Here is a 12400-nt window from a genome sequence, read left to right as displayed (position 1 = left end):
TGGGCAATCACATGTCCTATACACTCACATTGATTACTGGCATTCCATAGGGTTGTGAATTGAGTCCAATGGCCTACTCCCTGTTTACGCATGCCTTTTTTTTTTTTTCATAACTCCAACACAGTGCCTTGAGAACCCTATAGCCTATGCCAGGAGATTTTGGGCGTGCACGAAACAGGCTAACCTGGACACTCATTAACACACTAAGGGCGATTTGGAAATGCTAGTTAGCCTAATTTGCCTGTCTTTAGAAAATAGAATTGCCCGAAGGAAAGCCACAAAGAGAAAACATATAAACTCCACACACACTTTCACAGGCCCCAGGGTAGGCACTTACAGTTTATTATCTGAAATTTATTTTACAGCTGTATTATTCTGTACATTGTATTTTGTTATTTTGCTATCCATATCTATACAGTACCAGTAAAAAGTTTGGACACACCTTCTTATTTAATGTATTTTCTTTTTTTATTGTTTTAAACATTGTATATTAATTCTGAAGACATTAAATTTATGACATAATAAATATAATAATTATGTAATCAACAAAAAATGTGTTAAATAACTCAGAATATGTTTTATATTATATAGGTTTTATAACATAAAAACAACAATCTTAATTGTTCCCCTTATGATTCCCTGAGATGTTGAGGTGCTTTTCCTTCACTCTTTGGTCCAACTCATCCCAAAATATTTTAACAGGATTTAGATCTAATGCAACACTCTGTCACTTGTTTTTCTTGGTCAAAGCAAGTCTCTTTTGTTTGTTTTTGTTCTTGCAAGGTAATAGTTTCTTTGTGGCAATATGATTATAAAGGCCTGATTTAAGCGATCTCCCCAAACAGTTGATGTTGTAATATGTCTGCCTCTTGCTCTTGATTTGAAAAGCATTTATGTAGGGTCTAATTCTGAAGCTGTTCATTACAATAAACATGTTCAAGACAACTAATGGTCTAAAGCACATTTAAAAGGCAACAAACATAATGAATTAACTCTTGACAAGGCACACCTACGAATTAAAAAAACAGTCCATAACTACCTGGTGAATCTGATGAGAGTATGCCATGAGTGTGCCAAGTTGGCATCAAGGCCAAATGTAGCTATTTGGACAATCTAAAATATAGAAAATATTTTGTTTACCACTTTTTGTGTTTTTCTATGTGTTCTCTCATAGTTTATATGTCTTGAGTCCACAATATTTAAAGTAGTACATGTCCAAAAATGAAGAAATAATGAAGGAGGGGGTGTGTATACCAGTCAAATTTTGACTGATATATATTATTCTTAAGAACTGGGAAAAAACATTATATCCATTATATGATATTGTGTTTTTCTCTAAAATTAAAAAATAATTCACATTTTGATTATGATAAATTTTATACGCTGAATCCACTCAAATAGCTTTTTTTATTCCTACTTAAAATGATTTTTATTTTATTGGATGAAATAAAATAACCCCACTAGACCCAAAAAAGATATTTTCCAAAACATGGGTTCACATTTTCAAATAGCTACTGATTAAAATATATGAAAAAATCACTTATTCCGGGCACAAGAAAAATAAATACATATTAGTTAATTAATGGCTCCAACATACATTTCAGAAATTAGCTAACATAACATGGAATTTTCTCAACACTATCCGTTGTCAAATCCATCAGAAAATTCAACTGACATTGTTTTGACAACTTATTGTGTGACAGTGTTGACAATTACTCACTCTCTCACTCATCTTCTTTATCCTGTATTCAGAGTTGCTGGGGGCCAGAGTTGCTATCCCAGGGGTCTTAGGGCATTAGGCAGGGTACACACACACATACACCCATTCACACACTACGGGCAATTTGGGAATGCCAATTAGCCTAACCTGTATATCTTTGGACTATGGGAGGAAACTGGAGTACCCATAGTAAACTCCATGCACACAGAGATGGGAATCGAGCCTGGTCGGGTATCAAACTCAGACCCTGGAGGAGCAAGGTGACAGTGCTAACCACTACACCACCGTGCTGCCGTTGACGAATAAATCTTTAGCAAAACATAAATTTTTGTTAATTTCCAGTTAATATTAATTTTTTATTTATAACCCTGGAGGTGCAAGGCCACAGTGCCAACTACTATGGAAAATATGAATAGTGTATATCAATCATTCTTGGGATCTGGAACAATACATATTTTTTTATGTAAAAAAAAAATATTATTTTAAAAAACTTAATATATAATTGCAGTGAGGTGTGGGTTATCAAGCCATGTTTTGGAACAACCATGGTGTCCAGGTCGTACCATTCTCATGCCCAAAATCCCTAGGGGGGTTCCAGGCCCCCCATAATCTTGTACAGGATTAGCTGTATAGAAAATGAATATTTACCTACATTCACCTAATGTACTTGTGTAGTGTAGCCATCCATCCGCCTAGAATTCCCATCATTTGGGAATGTATGAGAATTTCCTGGAGATCAGGCCACTCCCCAGTGTGGAGTTTACTGCGAGGACCTGCTATGAGCTCTGTTAAAGGCAAAAAATGCCACTGTAAAGGTTTAGGAAACTTTCAAAAAGGCATTTATGGCTGCATTTCTTACAGAAGACTACCTTACCAAAGTGGAAGATTAGTCGAGGTTGCTGGTGCAACAGCCTGGACAAGAGCCCTCTGCCTGAAATGGAAACCAGTGATCTCAGGGGAGGAATTGGTGAGTGGCATCCTCAACAATATTCTCCCCAGAGTGATTGGCTTCTCAGAAACACTGTGCACCGTAAATCAACTTGTAAAAGTGGGACTTATGGTGAAGAAAGACTGCATGGGAGCGAAGAACTACTGGAGGAAAGTGGGTAATCGGAAAAGCAAGAAGAAAGCTCACAAGAGAACTGATCGTGGTTTCTCCAAAAGCCTAGCTGGATTCTCCGTAGCTCAACCCTGTGCAGTCACAATGTTTTTCCTGGTGTCAGTGTCTGAGGGAGAAAAGCTGGTAAATGCAGTGCTGGATACATAAAGTATGTATATACTCAGACAGGAGAACTTCTGTTCAAGAACGAATTAAGCCCCTTTAGACAGCACTCACCACCTTAAAAGTTCATTATGGCGGATGGAAAAATACATCAGGCAAAAACACATAGAATTAGCTATAAGTGGCACAAGACTGGATGCCATGTCAACACCTACATAATAAAGGATGGATTCTCCATAGCTCAATGCTGTGCAGTCACAATGCTTTTTCTGGTGTCAGTGTCTGAGAAAGGAAAGCAGGTAAATGCAGTGCTGGATACATGAAGTACGTATATACTCAGGCAGGAAAACTTCTGTTCAAGAATGAATTAAGCCCCCTTAGACACCACTCACTCCCTTAAAAGTTCATTATGGCGAATGGAAAAATACATCAGGCAAAAACACATAAAATTAGCTATAAGTGGCACAAGACAGGATGCCATGTCGACACCTACAGTACATAATAAAGGACACTCACTTGGGGTTTCCACTCGTAGCAGGACTCGACTTCTTGAGTGCTACCAGGGGAGTCTTAAGAGTTGGTCAAATAAAATATGGCCTAAAAACAGAAAGAGGATACACATACCATCCTTTCCCACCACATCAGGTCACCATAGGCTCAACTATGAGGGCTGTTGTGACTCATGCTCACAAAACTTTATTATGCCTTACTTCCAGTTATGGAACTTCCACAGTTTACCTCCTTGCCCACAGAAAGGATGCCAGGATGGGACACTGACAAGGGTTACAAAAGTTAATGTCTACATCACCTTGCACCACCTCCAACATCCAAGGTAGAACTTCAATGGAAAGACACAAAATACCATTATCAAATGATATACCAATCAAGGCTAGAGCTTTCAGAGTTTCAATATTAAAGAGGAATATTATTGAGAATCACGTTGATCAGATGCTCCAAGCCCTCTTGCTCACCATGGGCGTCCCCTGACCCTTATCCTGAAACAAAACAGGTCTTACAGGTTTTGTCAGAATCAGAATCAGAAAGAGCTATTGCCAAGTATGTTTGCACGTACAAGGAGTTTGTTTTGCTGACAGAGCTTCCAGACATGACAAAACAACATGGGGGAAAAAAAAGTTAACAAGTGGAGTAGGATGTGGAGTTTTATCAAATAAGTCAAATAAATATCAGTGGTATTGCACTGTAAGTTACACAGTTGTATTGCACACAATATTTCACACATATTTATTGCACAGTAAGAAGAATGTTTAACTGTTCATGAGGTAAATAACCTAGGGGGGAAAACTGTTCTTGTGCCTGACTGTCCTGGTGTTCGTTGCTTTGTAGCAGATGGCAAAAGTTCAAAGAAAGGGTGGCTTAGTTTGGAGGGTCCAAAGTGATATTCTAATCCCATTCCTTTAGTTTGGATATATACAGTTCTTGCAGCGTGGGCAGGAGAGCGCCGATAATCCTTTCAGCAGTTCGAACCGTCCTTTCTTTTCTTCTGATGTCTGATTTTGTAGATGAGCCAAACCAGACAGTTATTTAAGTGCAAAGGACAGGTTCCATGACAGCTGAGTAGACCTGTGAGTCTTCAGCTGGCGAGGAAAATACAACCTCTGATGGGTCTTTTTTATCAATGGCGTCAATGTGATTGTCTCACTTCAGGTCCTGGGAGATGGTCTTGCCCATAAACTGGAGTGACTTCAGTGCTGTCACAGTGCTGTTCATGATGCTGAGTGGGGGAAGTGCAGGGGGGTTTCTCCTGAAGTCCATGATTATCTCCACTGTTTTAACCATATTCAGCTCCAGGTTGTTGTGACTGCACCAGACAGCCAGCTGCTCAACATCGATTCTATATGCAGACTCGTCACCATCCTGGATGAGGTTGATGATTGTAGTGTCATCAGCAATTTTTAGGAGCTTAACAGATGGGTCTGTAGAGGTGCAGTCGTTTGTGTAGAGGGAAAAGAGCAGTGGGGAGAGAGAGCATTCCAGTGTTGGTGGTGTGGTGGTTGTCCAGATATTGCAGAATGAAGTGCAGTCCCATGTAGTCCCTGCATCATCCACAGACCTGTTTGCTCTATAAGCGAACTGCAGGGGGTCCAGTAATAGTTTAGTGATGTCCTTCAGATAAGCCAACACCAGTATTTCAATCGACCTCATGCCCACAGATCTTAGGGCAACTGATCTGTAGCCATTAGGCCCTGTGATTTTAGGTTGTTTGGAATAGGGATTATTGTGGAGCATTTGAAGCAAGAAGGGACTTTACATAGTTTTTGTAATCTGTTGAAGATTTGTGTATAGATGGAGGCCAGCTGGTCAGCACAGGATTTCAGACAGGTTCTTGTAACGCCATCTGGGTCTGGAGATGTCCATCTCTTTTGTTTTTGCCAGATCTGACAAACATCCCTTTCACAGATCAATAGTGCAGGAAAAGGAGAGATGGTTGCCAGAGGTGTTAATGGTGGTGTAAAGAGATGGTTAGGACAGGTGTGTGGTGTGAGAGTTTTAAATCTACAATGAAACTCATTCAGGTTGGTGTAGTTGCAGAAAACTGGCTTCCAGCTTTTTAGAGCAGCTTCTCTTAAGCACTCTGATCTCCCTTGTTAGTGTGTTCCTGACCTGGTTGTGCAAGATCCTGTTTATACAGGATCCTGGTCGTACCTCTGTAGGGTTTTAACGTAATAATGACAATGAATGGCTGTCGACATTCTTCATCATTAATATGTAGGGTTTACATAATAAGGACAACGAATGACTGTTGCATTGTTCACTGATAAATGTAGACATTTTAATGTAAACAAAATGCCAACGCATCCTTCACCCTTAATAAGTAATGTTTAGCTCGGGGTCAGAGTTGTATCGAATCTTTAACGATTCGGGTTAATTTGATTAACTGAATCAAAATTATAATGTACACTTTATCGACTACCCGTCCAGCGTTTAGCACAGTTTAGTGTATCTTACCAGTTCTGGTTATCACATGGCCAACGGCTATGACACAAAGTCTAGTATTTAGCAATTATGAGCAAGGTAACAAGATCTAGGCAAATGTTTAGACTTTAAAATACATGACCAAGACACCAGTTCTTTATAAAGAAATGAGAATTTATTTGACTAATCTATGATACATGAAACTACGCTACTTAAACGCACGCACACACATACACATCTATACAAACAGTTTGGCAAGTGAAAATGAATAAAGTTATTCTAGTACTGTTTACTAGATCAACTAAAGTCACAAGAGCAGAGTCTTGGGTTTAATCTTACGGTTTAGTTATAAAACGAGCACCAACTTCAGCAAGGTATGCAGCATTGTTTGTTTACTTGCGTTATGTTTTGTTCTCATCCGTGGGTTCGCCTCCAGCGAAGGGAATCACGGCGTTGCTGATTGGTTGGTGCGCTGTTGTAGAGATGACGTCTGTCAGGAAAGCCCTTCGGTGAGGCGTTGGTTGCCTGGTTACCGATGGCTGCGCTCTCGAACTTCTCCTGAGGTTTACTTCGTTGCGGGACTTTAGAGTTCTGGCACGAAGTCTTGTTGAGAGTTCTTGAAGAGCAGATGACGCCAGCAGCGGCGGAAGCCCGAGCTGCTTGGAAGATGTTGTAGGTTGCAGTTGTGATGTTAACTTCTCTTCTCCACTCTACTACTGGCCTAGACATCCTTAGGGTTTTTGTCCCTTCGGGGTCAGTCCGTCCCACGGGTGATTGATCCAATCGGATGTGGTTGCGGGGCTTAGCCACGCCTCACGTGGTTCCTCCTTTCGTGCATAAATTAGCCCGGTGTTTCGGCTGTCACGTGTGACCCATCCGGTTTAAGTTTTTAATACTTTATAAACAGTAATTTTGCATGAGCTGTGTTCATGCTACCAATTTCCCATGTTCACCACCATTCTTGAAATAAAGTCAGCTTGAGATTGACACCAAACATTACATATCTTACCCACTCATTCCTTCTTTTATCTTAAAAAAGGGTTTGTAAATGCTGATTACACCTTTAAAGTTATGCAGAATAATCAAACATATACACAGGAATAAAAGGAACTGAGTGAATATATGTGAATATGTTTTGCCCTACTGGCACACTTTAAAGATGTTTAAAATAGTGTCAATGCCGTATGCCTTTGTTCATGGAAATCACATTGTCCAGATGTGATAGGTTTCCACACCTTTTTGTTTATCCTTGGGACAGTGTCACAGGACAGCATTTTTTCTCTTTGTGCTCCCAGATTAACTTGCAAACCCCACACACGCTCACACTCACACAGAATACAGGATTTAGGACTATGCATTCACCCATATGCAATAGCCATATTTTGTGCTTTGCAGTGTCTGTTTTGTATAATACACATCTGGGTCAAGTATATTAATTATGGTATATGTTGTCTGTCTGTTTATTGTGTGTTTTAGAGTTTTGTAACCCATAGTTAAGAGTTTGTTGTTTTGTCCATCCTTGTTTATTATTTAGTACAAGAGGTACAGACAAAACTTTTTTTATTTATTTATATAAAATATAATTTTTATGAAAAATATGATTTTATATACAGTAAAATCAATTTACAGCATTACTTACATTCATGTCATTATATAATTGAGCAGTTGAGGGCCTTGCTCAAGGGCCAGCCCCAGCATCTTGGTGGTTGGGCTGGGTTTTCAAGCTGTGTCCTTCCAAAACGTAGGCCAACAATTTAACCACACAGCTCTCCTTACCATTTATCAGGTATAACATTAACACTGCCACATAAACTGAACAGCACTAATTATCAATTTGAAACATATGGGACAAACTTTAAATCATGGGCACCGAAGGCTCACGAAAGCCCGCGCACACCAAAGACCGGACAATTTCACATAATCTGATTTTAGTCCGATCAAGCACCCATGGGTTGCCCTGGACAAACAAGTAACCCACAGCACTCAAAATATCCACTGTCAATGTCTTGGTGCCAGAGACCACAGCCCATTCCCAGAGGTCTTGTAAAGTCATGCTTCTAGGGGCCAGAGACCTGATGGCACAAGGTGGTTTTAAGATGAATATATATATATATATATATTCTATTTAAATTGACTGACATAGGTCATCCAAAAATTACCTATGGCAGTTACTAATAAAAACAACAACAACTAAAACAACATAATAATAAGTTACTCTCTCTTACATGCTGTCATGAACTAACCCGAGGAGAACAGAAGACGTAGCTTTAGCGGTTAGCCCTTTGTAGCGTGAATGGTAAACCCAAACGCGGAGTGACACGAATAGGCAGGATAATCACGCTATTTGATCTAAGGACTCTCACAAATGGGGAGCAAGGGAGAGACACAAATCTAACCCGCGTCCTATAAACACACACTCAATCTGGAAGTAAACCCAAGAGGGTGAGTACTCACGGTTCGGTGAAACGGTCCGAGGCGACATGGGCGAACTCAAATGACTGAGCAGAGTGTAGTGGTTTGTTTACCCTTTTTATACTTCCTGGTTCGCGACCGCCTTACCTCAGGGTCCTAGTGCCGGTCGCGCTCTGAGTGTGCATGACAGTACCCCCCTGTCCAGGACCGGCTCCAGACGGTCCTGAGGTGGAGGATACCCGACGACGGTAGTCCCGTATAAGTTCAGGATCGAGGATAAACCGAGCCGGAATCCACGACCGTTCCTCGGGGCCGTAACCTTCCCAATCGACCAGGTACTGGATTCCTCTACCCCGAGGGCGCGAGTCGAGGATCCGGCGTACGGTGTAGGCGGGACCACCGTCAATGATCCGGGGAGGAGGAGCTGGGGGGGTGGGTGGAATCATGGGTGATGTGATGAAAGGTTTGAGTTGGGAGATGTGGAATACTGGGTGGATTCGGAGCGCCGCAGGCAGCTGGAGCCGGTAGGTGACTGGGTTTATCCGAAGGGAGATGCGGTAGGGACCGATGAATCTGGGTGAAAGTTTCTTGGATTCAGTGTGAAGGCGGAGGTTTCTTGTGGAGAGCCAAACTTTGTCACCTACGTGGTACAATCGTCCCGGAGGGTGTCGGCGGCGATGCTGGGTGGTGTAGCGGGCGTTGGCTTGATGGATGGCCCGATTGGCGATGTTCCACAACCGCCGACACCTGCGGACCAACTGTTGGGCTGACGGTACGTCGACCTCTGGTTCTTGGTGGTTGAACACTGAAGGTTGGAAACCGTAGCATACCTCAAAGGGGCTGAGCTTTGTGGCCGACGAGACGTGGAGGTTGTGTGAAAGCTCTGCCCAGATGAGGTAGCGAGCCCAGGAGCGCTGTCGGTCTGCTATGAAGCATCTCAGATAGCGCTCTAGTTGTTGGTTGGCCCGCTCCGTCTGACCGTTAGTCTGAGGGTGGTATCCAGAAGATAGACTGCAGGTGGAGTCGATCAGACGGCAGAAAGCCTTCCAGAACCTGGCAGTGAACTGGGGGCCTCTGTCCGAGACGATGTCCTTTGGGAACCCATGCAGACGGACTACATGCTCTAATATCAGTTCCGCTGTCTTTTTGGCTGATGGGAGTCCGGCGAGGGCCACCAGGTGCACGGCCTTAGAGAACCGGTCGATGATGGTCATGATGGTGTCTTTTCCTTCGGAGGCCGGCAGGCCCGTGATAAAATCGACGGCGATGTGCGTCCAGGGTCGGCGAGGGACAGGGAGAGGTTGGAGTTCGCCGGAGGTAGGTTGGTTGGTGTCCTTAGCCCTGGCGCGCACCGGGCACGCCTGAACGAACTCCCGGACGTCCTTCACGATGGATGGCCACCAGAAGTCTCGTTGGAGGAACTGCAGTGTGAGTCGTATGCCCGGGTGTCCTGAGATGGGGGAGGAGTGGCCCCACTGGAGTACTTCTGACCTCATGTTGGTGGGCACATAGAGCCGTCCAGGCGGCACACCTGCCGGTTCGGTCTCTGTGGTCTGCGCCTGGCGAACCCTCGTTTCCAGATCCAATAGTAGGGGTGCGATGATCTTGGAGGGTGGTAGGACAGGCGCGGGGTCTACCCGGGGGCTGTCAGTTTCATGTTGACGAGAAAGCGCGTCTGCTTTGGTATTCTTAGACCCCGGGCGGTAAGAGAGATGGAAATTGTAGTGCTCAAAAAATAGAGCCCACCGCGCCTGTCTGGGGTTTAATTGCTTGAGGTTTCGGATAGTGATTAGATTTTGATGGTCCGTCCAGATGATGAATGGGTCCCTGGCGCCCTGGAGCCAGTGACGCCATTCCTCCAAAGCCCACTTTATGGCCAACAGCTCGCGGTCCCCTACCCCGTATCGCTGTTGAGTGGAATCGAATTTTTTGGAGAAGAAACTACATGGGTGTAGTTTCTGATCTGGACCTCGTTGAGAGAGGACAGCTCCAGCGCCCACATCTGAAGCGTCCACCTCTACAACGAATGGTTTACTGGCGTCCGGGTGGAGGAGGATAGGAGCAGTGGTAAAAAGGGAGCAGAGCTTCTTAAAGGCAGAGATGGCAGTCTGGTTTAGTCGAAAAGGGGAAGATGATGGGCGAGTCAGGGCGGTCAGTGGCGCGGCAACTGTACTGTAGTCCCGGATAAAGCGACGATAGAAATTCGCAAACCCGAGAAACCGCTGAAGTTGCTTGAGGGTCTTGGGTAGGGGCCAATGACGCACAACTTCGAGTTTCTGCGGGTCCATGGCCACACCCTGGGGCGAGATGATGAAACCCAGGAACGTGGTGGAGCGCTCGTGAAAGGCGCACTTCTCCAACTTACAGTACAGCTGGTGGGCAAGTAATCTCTTTAGAACCGCCCTGACGTGCTGGATGTGTTCATCAACAGAACGGGAGTAGATGAGTATATCGTCCAGGTAAACGAATGCCCACCGGCCTAGCATGTCCCGGAGGACATCGTTTATGAAATGTTGGAAAGCGGCGGGGGCGTTGCACAGTCCAAATGGGATCACTAGACTCTCATAGTGTCCGGTAGGGGTGATGAAAGCCGTCTTCCACTCATCGCCCTCTCTGATGCGTACCAAGTTGTAGGCGCTCCTGAGGTCCAACTTTGTGAAAATGGTAGCACCAGAGAGAACGTCCAGGGCTGAGTTGGTAAGAGGCAACGGATGTCGATTCTTGATGGTGATGTTATTGAGCCCCCGATAGTCAACACATGGGCGAAGTTCGCCTCCTTTCTTCTTCACAAAGAAGAACCCCGCGGCAGCAGGCGAAGAGGATGGCCGGATGGTACCATGGCGGAGAGCGTTGGTCACATATTCCTCCATAGCCTGCATCTCCGTGGATGACAATGAGTAGAGGTGGCCGCGGGGTGGAACAGTTCCCGGCTGAAGGTCTATTGCGAGGTCGTACGGTCTGTGAGGAGGAAGATGAGTGGCCCGTCTCTTGCAGAAGACCTCCGCCAGGTCCCGATAGGCGGCGGGGATGGCGTTGACGTCGACATCGGGGGCCTCGGACTCCCTAGAGCACGTCCCAGCCGCAGCCCGTAGGCACAGTTCGGTACAGGTCGCGCCCCACTGTAGAATCCGGTTCTGTCTCCAGGAGATAAGAGGGTCATGTTGGATGAGCCACGGAAAACCTAGGATGATTGGAGGAGAGGAGATGGGGGTGACATAAAAGTTGATTTGTTCCTGATGTGTATCGATGACGAGGGTGATGGGACGAGTCTGGGTGGTGATGGGACTGGTGGAGAGGGGCCGACCGTCGACAGCGGTAATCCGAACCGGCTGGGATAACGCCTCGAATTTTAACCCCAATCTTTTGGCATAAGAGAAGTCAATGAAGTTGCCTGCGGCACCGGAATCGATGAACGCAGTACTCCTAACTTGTTTGTGGCCAAAATGGAGGTGTACTTGAACCGTGAGACGGGAGGAATCGGTCGAAGTGGAGGAGAGTTGGATGTGACCCGGTGAGTGGTCCTCCTGCCTCACCGGGTCTGGCCGTTTCCCGGTCGAACTGGACAGATAGCTCGGTGGTGCGTCGCTGACCCACAATAGGCACAGAGTCCCTCCTTAAATCGTCGCTCCCGTTCTTCAGCGGTCAAGGAGGCGCGTCCTAATTGCATGGGTTCCCCGGCTCCTGTGTTAACCACGGCGGGAGGTGGAGATCCGGCAGGTCCGGTGGTTGTAGGAGTGACGGTAGATCGGGCGTCGAAAGCCGGGGCCTGGGTGAAGAAGGTAGGCGAGGACATGGAGGGCGGCAGGGTCCGAGGAGCTGGCTTCGGGCGCGAGAGCATGCGTTGGTCAATCCGAAGGGCCAATTGGATAAGACCCTCCAGGGTCGCGGGCAACTCTCGTCCGGCTAGCTCATCCTTAATGCGAGACGCCAGTCCCTCGAAGTAAGTTGTGCGGAGGGCGGCATCTCCCCAGGTGGTCTGGATGGCGAGGGTTCGGAAATCCGCCGTGTAGCGACTCACGGACGACCCTCCCTGCCGTAAGTGATAAAGTTTGGTACCGGTCTCCACCTCACCGGCAGGATGTTCAAAAGTGAGCTGTAGTTGGCGTGAGAAT

At 45.4% G+C, this 12400-nt stretch overlaps 1 protein-coding gene across 1 annotated transcript in view; it reads left to right on the top strand.

Annotated features, from left to right (window-relative positions):
* LOC128541304 (cadherin-18) overlaps positions 1 to 12400 on the top strand; it is a 130739-nt gene that overhangs the window by 62469 nt on the left and 55870 nt on the right. The window lies entirely within an intron of this gene.

This window comes from Clarias gariepinus, chromosome 14, assembly GCF_024256425.1.
Source record: "Clarias gariepinus isolate MV-2021 ecotype Netherlands chromosome 14, CGAR_prim_01v2, whole genome shotgun sequence".
Lineage (NCBI taxonomy): Eukaryota > Metazoa > Chordata > Actinopteri > Siluriformes > Clariidae > Clarias > Clarias gariepinus.
Note: the sequence above shows the minus strand (reverse complement) of the source record. Positions and strands in the feature narration are given on the sequence as shown.